This window comes from Elephas maximus, chromosome 27 (assembly GCF_024166365.1).
Source record: "Elephas maximus indicus isolate mEleMax1 chromosome 27, mEleMax1 primary haplotype, whole genome shotgun sequence".
Classification (NCBI taxonomy): Eukaryota; Metazoa; Chordata; class Mammalia; order Proboscidea; family Elephantidae; genus Elephas; species Elephas maximus.
In genome coordinates, this window is record NC_064845.1 from 28469127 (window position 1) to 28487914 (window position 18788).

The 18788-nt window shown below is 44.2% G+C and overlaps 1 protein-coding gene across 7 annotated transcripts in view; it reads left to right on the forward strand.

Annotated features, from left to right (window-relative positions):
• Positions 1-16346, forward strand: part of LOC126068313 (ral guanine nucleotide dissociation stimulator-like) — a 497494-nt gene extending 481148 nt beyond the window's left edge. For 5 of the 7 annotated variants that reach the window (XM_049870813.1, XM_049870815.1, XM_049870814.1 and 2 more), the window contains one exon: positions 14514-16346. The gene's annotated coding sequence lies outside the window, so the exon portion shown is untranslated. Of the gene's footprint in view, positions 1-7877; positions 8064-14163; positions 14337-14513 lie in introns of those variants that run through there. The other 2 variants (XR_007515598.1, XR_007515607.1) reach the window with 2 other exon arrangements.
• Positions 16347-18788: the final 2442 nt, after the last annotated feature.

Genomic DNA, 18788 nt, shown 5'->3' on the forward strand with positions numbered 1-18788 from the left:
CTTGGATCCACAATCAAAAGCCATGGAAGCAGCGGTCAGGAAATCAAAAGACGCATTGAATTGGGTAAATCTGCTGCAAGGGATGTCTTTCAATTGTTCAAAACCAAAGGTGTCACCTTGAAGACTAAGGTGCGCCTGACCCAAGCCATGGTATTTTCAATCGCATCATATGCATGTGAAAGCTGGACAAAGAATAAGGAAGACCGAAGTAGAATTGATGCCTTCGAACTGTGGCGTTGGTGAAGAATATTGAATATACTGCAGACTGCCAAAAGAATGAACAAATCTGTCTTGGAAGACGTACAGCCAGAATGCTCCTTAGAAGCAAGGATGGCGAGACTGCATCTTACATACTTTGGAGATGTTGTCAGGAGGGATCAGTCCCTGGCGAAGGGCCTCATGCTTGGCAGAGTACAGTGTCAGCAGAAAAGAGGAAGACCCTCAGCAAGGTGGATTGACACAGTGGCTGCAACAATGAGCTCAAGCATAACAATGATTGTTAAGGATGCTTAGAACCAGGCAGTGTTTCGTTCTGTTGTGCATAGGGTTGGTATGAGTTGGAACTGACTCGACAGTGCCTAAGTAGAACAACTGCAACAAGGAAGATCAGTTAATGGAACTATTATTCAAATTTACACACCAACCACTAATGACAGAGATGAAGAAATTGAAGATTTTTACCAATTCTGCAGCCTGAAATTGATCAAATATGCAATCAAGATGCATTGGTAATTACTGGTGATTGGAAGGAGAAAGTTGGAAACACACATGAAGGATTAAAAAAAAAAATTTGGATTAGTAGTTGAAAAATATGGCCTTGGTTATAGAAACTATGTGGGAGATTGCATGGTAGAATTTTGCAAGACCAGTAAACTATTCATTGCAAATACCTTTTCTCAGCAACATAAATGATGACTACACACGTAGACCTTGTCAGATAGAATACAAAGGAATAAAATCGACATATCTGCAATCTACATATGTGGGGACAACTGAGACATTCAGTATCGTCAGTCAGAACAAGGTTGGGGCTGACTGCAGAGCAGGCCATCAATTACTCATATGCAAGTTCAAGTTGAAGGTGAAGAAAATTAAAACAAGTCCACAAGAGCCAAAGTACAACCTTGAGTATATCCAAACTGAATTTAGAGACCATCTCCAGAACAGATTTGATGCACTGAACACTAATGAATGAAGAGCAGATAAGTTGTAGGATCAAGCATAAAGCACATCATACATGAAGACAGCAAAAGGTCCTTAAAAAGACAAAAAAAAAAAAAAGACCAAAATGGATGTCAGAAGAGACTCTGAAACTTACTCATGAACATCGTGTAGCTAAAGCAAATGGAAGAAATGATGAGTAAAAGAGCTAAACAGAAGATTTCAAATGGCATCCAAGGAGACATAAAGTTTATAATGAAATGTGCAAGACCTGGAGTTAGAAAACCAAAAGGGAAGAATAAGCTCGGCACTTCTCAAGGTGAAAGAATTGAAGAAAAAATTGAAGCCTCAAGGTGCAATATTGAAACATTCTACAAGTAAAAAACAACAAGCAGGTAGCATCGAAAGATGATGGAAGGAATACACAGAGTCGCTGTGCCAAAAATAACTGTCAAAATTCAACCATTTCAGGAGGTAGCATATGAGAAGGAAGATGTCCAAGCTGCACTGAAGGCATTGGTGAAAAACAAGGCTCCAGGAGTTGTGGGGAAATCAACAGAAATGTTTCAACAAGCAGATACAATGCTGGAAGCACCCACTCATTTCTACCAAGAAATTTGGCAACAGCTACCTGGCCAACCGACTGGAAGAGATCCATATTCATGCCCATTCCAAAGAAAGGTGATCCAAGAGAATGCAGAAATTATTGAACAATATCATCAATAGTGTAATAAGTAAAATTTTCGTGAAGATACCTCAAAAATGGTTGCAGCTCTACATTGCCAGGGAGCTGCCAGAAATTCAAACTGGATTCAGAAGGGGATGTGGAATGATGTCAGATGGATCTTGGCTGAAAGCAGAAAATACTAGAACAACATTTACCTGTATTTTATTGACTATGCAAAGGCATTAGACTGTGTGGATCACAACAATTTATGGATAACATTGGCAAGAGTGGGCATTCCAGAACACTTAATCGTGCTCATGAGAAACCTGTACATAAAGCAAGAGGCAGTCTTTAGAACAGTACAAGTGGATACTGCATGATTAAAAATCAAGAAAGGTGTGTGTCAGGGTTGTATCCTTTCACCATATTTATTTAATCTGTATGCTAAGTAAATAATCTGAGAAGCTGGACTATACGAAGAAGAACAGGGAATCAGTACTGGAGGAAGACTCATTAACATCCTGTCATATACAGATGACACAACGTTGCTTGCTGAAAGTGAGAGGACTTGAAGCACTTACTGATGAAGACCACAGCCTTTAGTATGATTTATACCTCAACAGGAAGAAAACAAAAATCCTCACAAGTGGACCAATAAGCAACATCACGATAAAGGAAGAGAAGACTGAAGTTGTCAAGGATTTCATTTTACTTGGATCCAGAATCAACGTCTACCGAAGCAGCAGTCAAAAAATCAAAAGATGCATTGCACTGGGAAAATCTGCTGCAAGAGATCTCTTTAAAGTGTTAAAAAGCAAAGATGTCACTTTAAAGTCCTTAAGGACTAGGGTATGCCTGACCCAAGCCATGGTGTTTCCAATCGCTTCATATGTGAAAGCTGGACAATGAATAAGAAAGACCGAAGGAGAATTGATGCCTTTGAATTATGGTGTTGGCGAGGAATACAGGCTGCCAGAAGAAGGAATAAATCTGCCTTGGAAGAAATACAGCCAGAACGCTCCGTAGAAGCAAGGATGGCGAGACTTTGTCTCGCTTATTTTGGACATGTTATCAGGAGGGACCAGTCCCTGGAGGACATGATGCTTGGTAAAGTAGAATATCAGGGAGAAAGAGGAAGCCCCTCAATGAGATGGATTGACACAGTGGCTGCAACAGTGGGCTCAAGCATAACAACCATTGTGAGGGTGACACAGGACTGAGCAATGTTCTTTCTGTTGTACCTAGGGTCACTATGAGTCATAATTGACTTGATAGCACCTAACCAAAACACCACCACCTTTTAATCATCATTTCACCCTCTTCCCCTCTCATACCTATTTAAACTATTTTCTCTTCCGCAGTGTTCCATGGTTTCGTGCTTTTTATATGGCCTGTTCCTCAGGCCTGGAATACCCTTGGCTGGCAAACTCTTACTAGTTCTTTGGAATTCAGTTAAGGCATTACTTCTTGTAAAAATTCTTCCCTGATTCCATCAATCAGAAGTGGTGGTCCTATTTGCTTTCTTGCCATGCTGTGTGCCTCACTTGCAATACAACACTTTTTAATCTTGAATTGTGATGGCTTACTTCTCTTCCAAAATGAGCTGAAAGACAGGGCTCATGGAGTGTGTTTGTTGAATGAATGAGATCTGATCCCTCACCTTATGTCTGCTCCTAATTACCTGTGCTGCCCTCCAAAGGTGACCTGCTTTCCAGCTCCAAATCTGTAACTGTAAAACACAAGGGTTGGTTGGACCACATGGAAACTCCAGCTCTGTTATCATGCTCTTATACCAGTTTGGAATTTCCAAACATTTTGTTCAGTAAGAACTTTGTCCATTTATATTTTGTTTATTACATGTATACAACATGATGTTTCCTTACATAAGCCATTCTCTTTCCTTTGTGGCTAAGCTTGCTTATTGTGAACTCTCCTTCTAAAAAATAAACTTCTTGGGAGTGGTTCAAGGAGTTTTGACTGTATTTATAACGTTTTCTTTCATGAGTTGAAGGGGGGGCTATAGAAGGCTATATTGTATATTACCTACACATTCCTTAAGTCTGAAATATTTTTTTAAAAAGTAACAACCTATAGAGACCATGAAGAAAATCATTTTATCTAAGCTGTGCCTTGTGTGTTAGGTTAAATCTAAATCTGTACAGGATTACACTGGATGACAAAAAAAAAGAAAAAAAAAGCAACAGTTATTAAAACACAACTAAAACTCTTTGGTGTCAAGTTGATTCTGACTCATAGAAACCCTACAGGATAGAGCAGAAGTGCCCTATAGAGTTTCCAAGGAGCTCCTGGTGGATTTGAACTGCAGACCTTTTGGTCAGCGGTCATAGCACTTAACCTCTATGCCACCAGCATTTCCAAAAGACAGACACATAGGTATAAAATGTTACAGAGGGTAAATTTTGGGATAACCTGTGAGTCTTTGTGAATGAAATCAATTGCATTTAGAGAAGCTGTTTATTGCTAGAGAGATAAAAGTGTAATTAGCAATTAGAAAGGAGTCTACAGAGGTTTTGCTCACAACAGACCAATGGGTGGATTTCTGGGGACTTGGCAAATTGGTGGGGTGTTTATATCTTACCTCTTTCTTTTCTTTTCAAATATACCCCAATCTCTTGTTCAGCAATTTCTGGGGGGGAAGAAAAGTGCTTGTGATCACTCGGGATTTATATCACATCCTAACATAGCCATTTCCTGAGCTAGAATAGTCAAGTCATGTATGTGAGGCAAGTAGACCGAAAAACAGAAAATGAATGAGGGCCTGGATGTCTTTTTACAAATTCATATCCTCAGGTAAGCATCTCTTTGCTTCCTGTTCCCTCTCTTTATAATGTTGACACTGATAAAGAGAAAAACAAATTTTTTTTCCTAGTTAAAAGTTCACAGTATTCATGCTAGTTAAATATCAGTGAAACCTGTCCTTATTTTACCCAGTAGATAGAGCTACAAGTTTACAAGGCAAAAAACATTCTTCCCCCATTTGGATGCTGTGAAATATATTTTTTAAAGCGTCAGAGCTAGAAAGAAGCTAGTTTGAAGGCTCACGCATTGGGCTTCCTTATTTTTGGTGTCACAAATAAAGTCACTTTAGAAAAAGATGGCTGTTGTTAGCAGAGCGTTCTGAGGGGACCTCACTAATTGAGTTAAATACCGAGTCAAGCTCCACTGCATTACACATCATTCCGTAGAAAAACTCTGTGCAACAACAGCATCCCGATGCCTGATTAAAAATAATAATAATAATAATGACAGAACTTCATACAATCCCAGTAAAGAGAACTGAGAATCTCCTGGAGTTTTATAAAATGGAATGGCCCTCCTTTATTTAGCCAGCATGGCAAACTAATAGCATAGGTCTTTTACTTGAGGGCTTGCCTATGTGTGGATGCTTTCTATCAGGAGGTCCAGTTTGGACTCCCATTTAACCAATACTGACTTCAGGATCGTTACATGAGAGAGGTAACAAGAGGCTCTGGGGTGGGTCCTGGGAATCTGCATTTTAACAAGTATCCCTGGTGACTCTGTTACACACTTTGGGAAAAGCCTCAGAGAATAACTGTTACTGATATTCAACCAGGAATTTGCTTTTGGTAAGAGGGGCATAGAAGAAGTGAAGATATCACTAGAGAGCTGGTCAGCTTGGCATGGTTAACAAAGATAACAGGTTCTTTTTGAAATATTTAGCTAATCAACTGGAATGAAACTGAGTTATGGACCTGGCTTTTCAATTTGTACCGCTGAATTGTCCTTGGTGTATTTATTTCCTATGAGTTATTTTTGGCCTTTCTTATCTATTCTCACATATTGTGTGCAAAATGCCCTGTTTTCACAGTCTTAATGTCATTAGTGTTCTGTGTTGCAGAGCTGACTTTCCTTGTGAAAGAATGACTCCATTGATGTAGGAACTTATGCAGGTGTTCTCACACATGCTGGATAGCAAATCACCTGCAGAGCTTTTTAAACCTATAGCTACACAGGTTCCACGCCTCACCCCAATCAGAATCTCTGGGCACAGGGGCCCAAAATCTATACCCTTAAAAACCTTTACTGTACAGCCACGCTTGAGAACCACTGATGTAATGATAAACCCCAAATCAAACCCATTGCCATTGAGTTGATTGTGACTCATAGCGATCCTATACGACAGAGTAGAACTGCCCCATAGGGTTCCCAAGGTTGTAACCTTCACAGAAGCAGGTCACCACATCTTTCTCCCATGAAACGGCTGGTGGATATAAACCACTAACCTTTTGGTTAACAGCTGACCACTTTACCACTGAGCCACCAGGACTCCTCCAGTTTAATGCTAAAACCAACCCAAACCAAACTCATTGCCATCAAGTTGATTCCGACTCATAGCGGAATTAGAAGACAGCAAAGAAGATTTTCTTTGAGACTTCAAATGTGTTTTTCTTGCTTGGACATCTGTTTATTCCTGCTATAACCAGAACCGGTGCTATACTTGATTTAATGTGCTCCCAGAAACTCTGAATTTTGTGGTATGCGTGCCCTGATACTGAGCAATGTGATGAACAATGTCCAAGGTTACTCACTGGGCTTCACTTCTAGCACTAAGACACACTGACAAGGATGAAGTTCTCTGTAAGTGGCAGTTTAGTCCCCTTGATGAATAGTGAGAGAGAACTGCTTGAAGCAATGTGGTGGAATATCACACCACCTGGTCTGAAGGCTTTAGAGAATTTAGCACTTAGACTCTTGAGCCACATCAGTACAACACTGGGTAATAAGAGCTTGGCTATGCTGAACCACAAAGCTTCTAGATGGCTAGTCTGTACACTAAGTTCAGGTCAAGTTTGAGAGATGTTAGAGGCAATGGGCTTCTTGACGTCCTGACTCTGGAATTACAGAAGAGCATCTGGGAAAATTTTTATGACTTCTAAGGCAGGTTTGCTACGGCTGCTAACCAAAAGGCCAGCAGTTCGAATCCACCAGGTGCTCCTTGGAAACTCCATAGGGCAGTCCTACCCTGTCCTATAGGGTCGCTATGAATCGGAATCGACTCGACGGCAGTGGGTTTTAAGGCAGGTTAGTGTACAACCACTCTAGCTTACACTGCAAGCATCAGGTCCCTGCATGTTTTTCCTATACTCCAAGTGCCCTTCCTGAACTTGCCCTTGTAGTTGTATGACAGACTGTAAATTACATAAAGTAGGGGGGACTTTATGCCAGAGTCTGGCCCAGGTGCCACTCAGAAACACATGCCCAATATTTCAGAACACAGTCCTGTTATTTCCAAGGATCATACAGTCTCCATTTCTACTTTCCATACCCCAACCCCAAGTTGGCATAGGTTGTTGTCCCTTAGTCTAAGGGTGGGTGGTGTGGGAATTAAACAGAGCACAGCGGTGAAAGGTCAGGGGTTCCAATCCACCAGCTGCTCCTGGGACAAAGCAGTCTGCTTCCCTCAAGATTTACAACCTTGGAAACCCTATGGGACAGTTCTACTCTGTCCTGTAGGGTCCTATGAGTCCAAATCGACACCACAGCAGTTGGTTTGGTTAGCGGGTTTTTTCCCTCAGCAGGTGCCCAAACCATGAGCGTCACCAGGACACCCCCTGCTTAGTCAGTCACTGGAATGCTCTGCATCACTGGAGGAAGAGGTTTCAAAACTTGAAAATAACATGGGGCAGGTGTAAAACCGACGCTTTCTGACAGATTTCCTTAAAATGTTGCTCCTCGAGGGTGGTCCTTGGACCAGGCGCATCATCACCACGACCTGGGAGCTAGTTAGAAAGGTGGACTCTCAGGTCCCTACCCCAAACTTACTGCATCGGAATCCGCATTTTAACAAGGTACCCAGGTGATGACTATTATTAGGATTTTAGAAACTAAAAGATGTAGCAAATGATCAATCAATCAGTCCCGGAACACGGATCCTCATCCTTTTGCGCACGTCTCACACCCTCTCTGTACTGTAGCAGCTGAGCCCCCAGGGACTTGGGAGCAGGCGGCCGAGGGCTATTTTGTGATTGGCTGCTGTGGCCACGTGACTGCCGCTGGGCCTCCCGTGCGAGCGGATTGGCTCTCGCGGCAGCTGACCGACAGGGCCGGGGCGGGCCAGAGCCTGGTCGGAGGGTCTCGCGCCTGGACCGGAGGGGCGAAGGCGCGAGAGCCTAGTGCGCCTGCGGGAGCGGCAGGTTTTTTTTTTTTTTTCTTCCCCAGAGCCGTCGGAGGAAGCCGGAGCGTTTCTTCCGAGGTGAGCGAGGCCGCGGGGCTGCCAGTCGCATCGCACGTTGGCCGGGTCGGGGCGAGCGGGATGGGCGGGGCGGGGCGGGGTGAGCGGGATGGGCCTGGCGGGGCGGGCGGGGGTTCACACGCCCCTCCACCACCCCGAGATCCCCTATTCTGAGGTGGACGCAGACCCTCTTCCCTGGTGCGGGCGGGGTGGGGGCGGCGTGACCCGGAGAGTGCCGCCCGGAGAAGCTTCTCTGGCCGCTCGACCTTCAGGCGAGCCCTCGGCCCAGGTTCCCCGCAGTTGGGCGCTCTGAGTGGGCTGCAGGGCCCAGGTTCCCCGCAGTTGGGCGCTCTGAGTGGGCTGAAGGGCCCACGTTCCCCGCAGCTGGGTGCTCTGAGTTGGCTGAAGGGCCCCGGTTCCCCGCAGTTGGGCGCTCTGAGTGTGCTGAAGGGCCCACGTTCCCCGCAGCTGGGTGCTCTGAGTGGGCTGAAGGGCCCCGGTTCCCCGCAGTTGGGCGCTGTGAGTGGGCTGAAGGGCCCAGGGCCCCGCAGTTGGGCGCTCTGAGTGGGCTGCAGGGCCCAGGTTCCCCTCAGTTGGGCGCTCTGAGTGGGCTGAAGGGCCCATGTTCACCGCAGTTGGGCGCTCTGAGTGGGCTGAAGGGCCCAGGTTCCCCGCAGGTGGGCGCTCTGAGTGGGCTGAAGGGACCCAGAGATTCGTTACAAAGGTAAAAATGTTCTAAGCAGCTGGGCGCTGGTGGAGCAGATCTAAATGAGACACTTAACTGGTGACTGGTAAATTGTGAGGAAGGAAATGCCTGCAGTGAACTGCGGACTAGGTCAGCACACTGAGATTCTTGTTCAAGAAGACAGGATTTTGTGTGTGTGTGTTGGGGGGGTGGGGGGTCGCTGTGAACTGAAGCTTTTCTGGGGCTGTTCAAGAGGGAAATTAGTTATTTTCTGCATGTTACTGGGCTGTAGGGTGAAGGCAAGGTCTAAATTAAGCCTCTTCAGACTTCCTCAGTTCTTTGAAAAGTGTGTGTTTGAAGAAGACCATTTGGCTGGCAGAAGAGGGATGTGTGGGGAGGGAATATCTCCTGTAAACCACGCTTTGAAAAGGGGAGGTGCCTGCAGGAGTTTAAGAGCAGATTAAAACTGCAGGGTATCCCCTACCTCTCTCCTCCATTTCCGCAGACCTGCAATAGGAAGGGCATAGTGTACATCCTTATAGTGAAACATAAAAAGTCCCTTCAGTTTTCCAGTGGTTAACTAGTGTTAATTTTACTGTATTCTGGCGTTTGAATGTAATTCACTTAGAATTTATTCTGGCATGAGATTGACAAAGATTTATATTTACCTGATTCCTTGGAGACACCCTGATACCTTTTCAAAGCCGTTTTATTCCTCTTCTCCCTACAAATTTGTTTCTTTAGGAAACACTGTGATTTTCAAACATGTAAGTCATACTCCAGAGATGGTTTATCCAATAAGCAAGGTACACACGGGTTTACTTGTGCCTACCTACTAATCTGTAGTCAAAATTTTCCCTGTTTTTCACCACATCAAAGGTGTGATGAAACCCCCGTGAAATTGTTCACTACTGATTCGTGAGTAAACACAATTAACCCTGTTGTACACCTTGCTTCCTGGCTAATCCACCCTTGCATACTGGCAAAATGTCTATACTTGATAGGCAATCAATTAGCTTGGCAAGTTAAAAAAAAAAATTGAAGAGGGAGCACTTGGATCTGTTAGAGAGATGAGAACTCTGAGGTGAATGGAAGTAAAAGAAGTTGCTGCGAAGCTCAAGCTTGCTGGGAACAACTGTCCCTAGTAAAGTGAAATATAGGTTGTCGGCTAATAGTTTGGAACACAAAGCAAATTATTGGTAATAACTTAAAATTTTGTCTAAAATTTTTAAGTTGGTGATGGTGAGGGAAGGAATTCTGAAGTTTGAGAGAGGTGGTATAACTTGAAAAAGTATATGCTTTTAGATCTAAAAAAAAAAAACTGTCATTTTTGTCATGCAGGGAGTCCCCGGATTAAGAAGGAGCTCCGTTCCTAAATCTGTCTTTAAGTTGAATTTGTACATAAGCCGGAACAGTTAGGTACAGTTTGTATCTAATGTTAGTTAACCAGATGTTTGTCTTAGCACGTAGTTTTCCTTTTGTAGACATAAAAAGCATTATAGAATCATTTCCAGATACACTCGAATATTTTTAACATGATAATATGGTGATAATAAGAGTGTTTTAATGCTCTTTGCAAAGTAGCACCTGTTTATTATTACGAGCCATTGTATATACCTCAAATTTTTAATATAAATAGGCTTTATGGGGATTGGTTTGTAACTACAGGTTGCATGTTAGTGGGACCTTTGTAACTGGGGACTGCCTGTGAAAACTACACAAAGGGCGTGCAGTTCTTACGTTCACCTGTGGAAGGGGCTGTGAAAAGGTTGAAAAACACTGATCAGGTTAAGCAAGGGAAACCAGGAAGATTGGCAGGCTGAGTGCATCTTGAGGGACGCAGCATGTATTAGTGACCTATAGCACAAGAGTTTACTCTCTGAATCAATGAAAGCTCACTAGTGTTACTTTCAAAACAATAACAAAATCATTTCCTTCCTGTCCTTTCTGTCCCTTGGGTTAGGCATGGGGAGGATGGAGAGTGAATGAAAAATTAGAGTCTGACTTGCATGCCTAAGCAGTAGTATCCCTTGAGAAGGATCTGTGTCACATTGTGTACCTGTAAGAGCCTTCACATTGGGAGGGGTCTGAGCACCTTCCTTAGGATGTAAGGTAGAGCTAGATAGCATAGCTACAGGTGGGGGCTGGGAGTGCTGTTATCTGATACTGAAGCAGTGGGGGAAAAGGAGAGCCAGGAAATGTTGAATTCAGTGAGGCTCTTGCATTTGCAAGATTGAGGAGGCATTTCCAGGCAGAAGTGCCTCATTGTTGGCCAGCCTGGCTTTGCTTTACATGGCTTCCAGACGACCTGCAAGTCACAGTGGAGGCTCCTGTGGAGGTTACACATCTCAGATGGTAGCTTATGCTTATGATGTGCTCTAGAAAAGAAAGGCTCCCAAGGACAGAAATCTAGGCTGCCATTCCTGTCACCCATAGGCTTCCAGAAAGCAGATTGTGCCTTCCCTACCAGCAGGTGGCACTGCTGTCTCTGGGAGTTCCTGGAGGAGGTGAAATAATGGAGCTGGCAAACTAGCAGTGTGTAGCCTCTAGTCTACAGGATCTTGAGAGGCTTTGTGAGATCTCAGTGAAAGAGAAGCTCAAAGAAAATAGTTGTGAAAGCCAAATTGTTTACGTAAGGTTGAAATAATGGGTTTTGTGGAGACTGAGGGATGGTTGCGGTTACTTTGCTAGGGGTGTGTGTGTGTGTGTGTTTTTGCATGTGTAGTGGGGGAGAAGGTGGGATGTAACCTAACAATTAAGCATCATAATACAGGTTTTGAATTTTGGGTTGCATAAATTGGGTAATTGAACCTGAAGTTGAAATCATGATTCAATTAAAATTCCCCATAACTTCATAGTTTCTAATTCGTTGCATGTAAACCTAGCCTACACACATGGGTGGGATTCTGCAAACATACATGTGACTTTTAAACCTGATCAATATCCAGTAATTATAAACCTTGAAGGTAGGCGTGAGAGTACTAGTAAAAATAATGTTGGTTAATTAGTCAGTATACTTCAGGGCTGGCACAGAAGGCAGGTCAAACTTATTCTGAAATCAGGTTTTTCTAGAACTTGGAAGTTTCTAATAAGTATAGATTTTCTTAAATTCTGTCCCTTTGAGATTGTATTCACAACCCAAAACTTGAACATTGGTTTTTTTGACCTCACGAGCCAGGGTTCATTCATCCATTCTCTTTTCTGAAATAACTAGATGGCTGTTCTTTGAGGTGAATTTTGTAGACATGATGTTTGAGGGAGATGGGTGCTGTTTCCAGTGAAGGGGAGGTTACAGTGTATAATGAGGACCTCAGCTTTGACCCTGACCCAGGTAGAGTACACTGCCTTTGATGCCAGTACGCCAGTCACCTGCTTCCTCTTTCAGTTCGTATTCTATGTTCAGCTTATTGGAGGTTTATTTCTGTCTCTCTTCAAATGAACTGATGAGCTTGTTTTTACTACCGATGACGAATCCTAAAATTCTGTTGGTGCTAGCTCAACATTGTTAGTCATTAAAAAAAAAAAAATTTAGGGAGATGCAAATCAAAACCACAAAGACATACCACCTCACCCCCAGTAGAATGGCTATAACAAAAAAAAAAAAAAAGGAAAATACAGGTGTTTGCAAGGATGTGGAGAAATTGGAACCTCATTCATTACTGGTGGGAATGCAAAATGCCATAGTCGCTGTGGAAAACAGTTTGGTGGTTCCTCAAAAAAGTTCAATGTAGAGCTATCATATGAGCCAGCAGTTCGAATCCTAAGCATATGGCTCAAAGAATTGAAAGCAGGGTTGCAAACAGTACCTAACAACAATAACAGCAATGACCCTCAGAGGAAGGCAGGGTATTTTACAGATGGGGAAATCAAGACTCAGAGTTGTTAAGTAACTAAGGCAAGGTTACTGTGCTTGTGTCTTATCCCAAATTTCTTGCTCTAAACCTAATGCAGCCAGAATGATCATTAGAAGTGAGGATAGCAAAACTTCATCTCGCATGCTTTGGACTTATGATCAGGAGGGTCGAGCCCCTGAAGAACATCATGCTTGGGAAAATAGAAGGTCACCAAAAAAGAGGAAAGCCCTCAATGAGATGGATTGACACAGTGACTGAAACAGTGGGCTCAAACACAGCAATGATTGTGAGGATGGCACAGAACCAGGCAGTGTTTCATTCTGTTGTACACAGGGTCTCTCTGAGTCAGAATTGACGGCACCTAACAACAACAACAACAAACGTAATGCTGTGTTCCTGGTTGGGCTGGAGTCAGCCTTGTACAACAGAGATTCCTGGCTGCGGAGCAGTCCGTGTGGATAGCTCTAGCCCGCATAATGTGAGTGGAAGTGGGAGGTACTGAGATCCATTTCTAGGGAAGAGAGACAAACTTAACAAGATAACTCCCATGCAGCTCCTCCATTGTGTTTTCCACTCCTAGCTGGCTTGAAAGGAGTGAAGTCCCCAGAACAACCTTGGTCTTTGAGGGGAAGGGGAGATTGGTGTAGGCACAGGTATCTGGTTGCAGAAGGGGGTCACGCTCTGAACAAGGTAGGGGGCTGCCAGCCGTCCCCCTGAGTGTCTGTGAGGAAAGTGTGTCCCTGTTCCCTAGAACGCAGAGTTCGGTGGGTTCTGCAGCTGGACCACGGGCACCCAATGCTTTTGGTTGTAAGGACTGGTAGGAATGACTTACCCTTGGACCCCTGTCGTGGGTGGCTAGGTGACATGGGTGGAGCCACCAGTCCTCAGGCCCCTGATGTAGGTAGGTGAAGACCCTGTTTAAGAGGCAAAGAGTTGTCAAACATCAAAAACCCACCTCTCCACCACACAGCTGAGGCTGTTAAAGTCAGATCTCAAGCAGATGCACCGTTGCGGTCTACCAACAAGGGCCTAATCTGAAATGGGCCCACACAGCTCCATGCAGGGGTTAAAGGTATTCAAAGTTCACGGACCATTTGTGCCTGGACAGGAGCCGCTTCTGTCCTGAGCTCCCCAGGTTAGTGGAGCTGGCAGATTATCTTTTCCCCCAAGGCCGGGAGAATGGCTCAGGATGTGCATCAGGACCTATCTCAGGCCCAGGGAAATTAATGGCCACTGAAGCTGGCTTGGGGGCTTGGGGGCACGGTAAAATAAACGCAAGTACTTAGCTTTTGCCGAGAGAGCTGTTCTTCTGTGGTTTGGGAGGTGTGAGTAGACTGTGCGGCTGGCTGTCTCTCCCTGAGGAAACCACGTCCTGAATGCCACCACCAGCCCTGCTGCAGTTGCTCTGGGGGATTGTGCCTGAGGGGCACTGGTTCCTGCCGAGTCAGGTCTAGCAACTCCTTGCAGCTTCTGACCCATGTCTCCGTCCCCCTGCCACTCAGTCTGACTTCTGAACTTTGCCTTTGGTGTTCAGGGATCCTCCCTTGTCATATATATAACCGTTTCACTTGTTTTTTTTTAGGTCTTTGTTGTAAGAGGGATCCTGGAAGCATCTGACTATTCCACCATCTTGGCCGCGCCTCACCCCAGAGCAACCTTAGAAATTGTTTCAGAGGTGGCAAGACTTGTCAGCCTGGGTCCCTGGATCACTGCATTGAGGAGGCCCACCTCAGTGACAGATCTTTCACCTGTCCAGTATGTGTACAGGAGCTAGAAGTAAACTTTTATTTTGAGCTTGAGCCATTATCTGTGTTTGGGTCTATTTCTTAAGCACTTAGCCAACTTTAACAAATACACTCGAGCAGTGACTTAGTAATTGAAGTCGTGGGTCTGTTGGCCTAATGCATTCATTCCTTTTTTTGTCTCTGGCAGTTGGTGATTGATTGATCGTGGTCCAGCATGCAGAAGTGAGTGAGTGGTGAAAAGCAGCAGAGCTGATGGATTGTGAAGATGTGTTTGAAGGCTGTCACACTGTCTACTTCAGGGTAAGGCAAAGGCAGTGGCTGCCACTGTTACTCTGACTTTGCCAGGTCATAGGGACTCTTGTCTCTCCAGCCTCTTGGAGTTAGTGCAATGGGATACCCTGCCTGTGAAAGGTTCCCAAAGCCTCTGTTGATTCAACTCATAGACACCATGCCAGTGAATAATTGTGAAGAGAAAACCATTAGGTTTTGGGTGATAGGATGGAATTCATTATGTGGGTGGAAATATCTCAGGCATCATTAGGGATTTATTGACATGAGACATGATTTTCCTAGAACCAGGGAAGGGTTGTTGGGCCTTCCTGAGGTGTGTTGTCGAGAATGGAACCAGGTCTGATTGCCCTTTTTCATGTACCATATCAGGTTGTTAGCTCTGCCAACTCACATTCCCTCAACCACCATCCTCCTTCTCCGTGGATCACTTTCCTTAGCTGTTCTTTTGTTAATTACTTTTTCTAGAAAGGAAACAGCTTGCGAAAGAGTTGAGGATTCCAGGTTTGGTGGATAATAGCATTAGCAAAGCACGTGGTTCTGCCAGTTCCACTTTATCCTTCATCACTGGCAGTCACATGTCCATTTACTCATCTATTTACAGTTCCTAGTGAATCAGGCAAGGAGCCCTGGTGGCGCAAAGGTTAAGCACTTGGCTGCTAACCATAAGGTTGGCAGTTCAAACCCACCCAGCGGCTGGAAGAAAGACCTGGGAATCTGATGGCACCTAACAACAGTGAATCAGGCATTGGCATTGGGAACATTATGACCAAGGCTGGCTTTGAGCTCTCATTTGTGCTGAAGATGTTTGAGGCCAGAAGGACAAAGTCACTGTTTGGTGTACCCTTCTGAGAGTCCAAGCGGAAGCCTTGGAAGAAGGAGTAGAAAAGATACCACATCTTGTTGAGCTCTCCAGCTTCTCCAGCTTGAACTCAAAGCAGACTCCTTGAAGAGAAAATTACAACTAATAGAAATCTAGGCAGAGCCAAGGATGGTTAGGAAAGAGGGACAGGGAGTGAAAAATTAAAAAAGAAAAATTGTATTCAGCTTAAAAACTGGTTGGAGTGTTGTTTTCAGCTTAGGATAGTAATTTGGAGCCCTTTCTAGGTAATGTCCCATTGCCCAGCCTCAGACAGAGGGCAGCAAGAAAAGTTGATGTCCTTAGGTGCCTCACATGGCTCGGTAATGAATGTAATTTACTGAGCGAAACAGACAAGTAGGGGCTGTAGATCTCTGGAGATTCCCATCAATGTACATCATTACTGCTGTGGAGTGAAACATGTGTGTGGGGATGAGCAAAGCAGAGAAAAGGCAGCTGCAAGAGCATGTCAGCAACTGAAGAATCCAGGTGAGCAGCCAGGCACAGGCAGACCACAGCTCAGGGGATTGAGGTTGCTAAGGAAAGGAGCTGGTCTTTGCCAGGTTTTCTCAATAAAGGAAGAGAGTTGGGCTTTGTGAGCTCTACTCATGTTCCTCTATGGCTCCCTATATCGTCTGTTTTAAAAAAAAAAAAAATTTTTTTTTTTAGAGTAACTAAAAAGTGTTTTTTTTTTTTTTTTAAGTATAACGTGTCAGAAATAGCACTTGACTAAAAAAGGGGGGCATGTGTAAATGCTGTACAATGATAAAATTGTAGAGTAAGCCATTCTTTAACTATCAATTAGGGGCCAAAGAACGTAGTCCTAGAGATTAGGTCAATGCAGTTGACATTTTGATCCAGACAGTTCTTGTTTGTTGCGGGGGCGGGGGGAAGGGGGAGTTGTTGTAGGATGTTTAGCAGCATCACTGGCCTCTGCTCACTGGGTGCCAGTAGCACTGCCCCCCTCCCGAATTGTGACAATCAAAAATGTCTCCAGACATGGCAGATGTCTGCATGAGGGGGGAGGGGCACCCAAAGAGCCCCAGGTGAGAGTGACTCCAGTGGGAGATACAGGAATTTAATCTTACTCTGAGTTTCTCTGGGATTGTATTTTAATGATTTAACCTCATCGTGCCTCAGTTTCACTACCTGTAGACACAGTGTAAGGAAGTAATGTGCATAGAACTGCGTGGCAACTAGGGGGTTGTGTAAGTGCTCAGAAACAATACCTATCTCCCCACATTTCCAAGACCCAAAGATCACTCTTAATCTTTGTGATGGCAGTAAGTGAGGGGCAGTGGGAATTTGGAGAAGGGTGAAGGCTTAGTGGTGTGGGAAATGGTGAAGAGTAGTGGCATCGGAGTTTATTTGAAGGCATCCTGTCCTAGTTTATTGTGACAGTGTATTCTGGATGAAGGCTTTCTTTTGGAGAGGAAAGAAAGGGGAGGGTGGAGGAGGCAGGAAGAAGGCTGTTGAGAGCAGTCAGGAAAGTGCACTTGGTGGGGCGATCTCCTAATGTGAAGGTGACTCTTGTATAATTGGACCAGAGGACACAGAGAAGTAACCCCCCAAATCAAAGTGTCTTTTCAAATGACTGCTGATCCAGAAGAGTTGTTGCCGGTGATTAATGCAGACCAAAAACTTTTTGGAAAAGTCTCTTTGTTCTAGAGCCTTTAGGTTTCTGTCTCCTCTCTTTTGGAATATGGAAAAACGTTGTCTTCACATAGGCTTTTCATAAATGCTTTACTATGATCCATGTGTTCTTTTATTACTCTTCAGAACTGTGTGTTGAAAAGGTGAAAAAGGCTGTAATCCTAACCTAGACCTGAGTGATCTACGTTATTTTGATGGAAAGCACCAACTTGACTGTAAGACGGGCAGTGCAGGAATTAGATGTGAACCATCCTGGAAGGCTAGCATTCACCCTTGCTGTGTTTTTGGTCTCTGTAGTGTTAGACACACTTGCAAAGTTTATGACAAACGTGGACAAATCTTGGATCTAATACGTGGAGAAGCCGTCTTAGACAGACACACTTGCAAAGTTTATGACAAACGTGGACAAATCTTGGATCTAATACGTGGAGAAGCCGTCTTAGACAGGTAGCCTTGTTTTTTCATCTTCTGTCTGCCCTGCATTTATAGTACTAGGTGTTAAGTTTTTTTTTTTTTTAATAATTTTTATTGTGCTTTAAGTGAAAGTTTAGAAATCGAGTCAGTCTGTCACACATAAACCTATATACACCTTACTACATACTCCCATTTACTCTCCCCCTAATGAGTCAGCCCGCTCCCTCCCTCCAGTCTTGCCTTTCTTGACTTTTTTGCCAGTTTCTAACCCTCTCTACCCTCCCATCTCCCCTCCAGACAGGAGATGCCAACACAGTCTCAAGTTTCCAACTGATACAAGTAGCTCACTCTTCATCAGCATCTCTCTCCAATCCATTGTCCAGTCCCTTCCATGTCTGATGAGTTGTCTTCGGGAATGGTTCCTGCCCTGGGCCAATAGAAGGTTTGGGGACCATGACTGCCGAGATTCTTCTAGTCTCAGTCAGACCATTAAGTCTGGTCTTTTTATGAGAATTTGGGGTCTGCATCCCACTGTTCTCCTGCTCCCACATGGGTTCTCTGTTGTGCTCCCTGTCAGGGCAGTCATTGGTTGGCCAGGCACCATCCATTTCTTCTGGTCTCAGGATGATCTAAGTCTCTAGTTCATGTGGCCTTTTCTGTCTCTTGGGCTCATAGTTATCGTGTGACCTTGGTGTTTTTCGTTCTCCTTTGATCCACGTGGGTTGACACCAATTGATGCATCTTAGATGACCGCTTGTTAGCGTTTAAGACCCCAGACGCCACACTTCAAAGTGGGATGCAGAATGTTTTCATAATAGAATTTATTTTGCCAATTGACTTAGAAGTCCCTTTAAGCCATAGTCCGCAAACCCCCGCCTTTGCTCCACTGACCTTCGAAGCATTCAGTTTATCCCAGAAACTTCTTTGCTTTTGGTCCAGTCCAGTTGAACTGACCTTCCCTGTATTGAGTATTGTCCTTCCGTTCACCTAAAGTAGTTCTTATCTACTAACTAATCAGTAAATAACCCTGTCCCACACTCCCTCCCTCCCCCCTCTTGTAACCAGGAAAGAATGTGTTCTTCTCAGTTTATACTGTTTCTCAAGATCTTAGAATAGTGGTCTTATACAATATTTGTCCTTTTGCATCTGACTAATTTCACTCAGCATAATGCCTTCCAGATTCCTCCATGTTATGAAATGTTTCACAGATTCGTCACTGTTCTTTATCGATGCGTAGTATTCCATTGT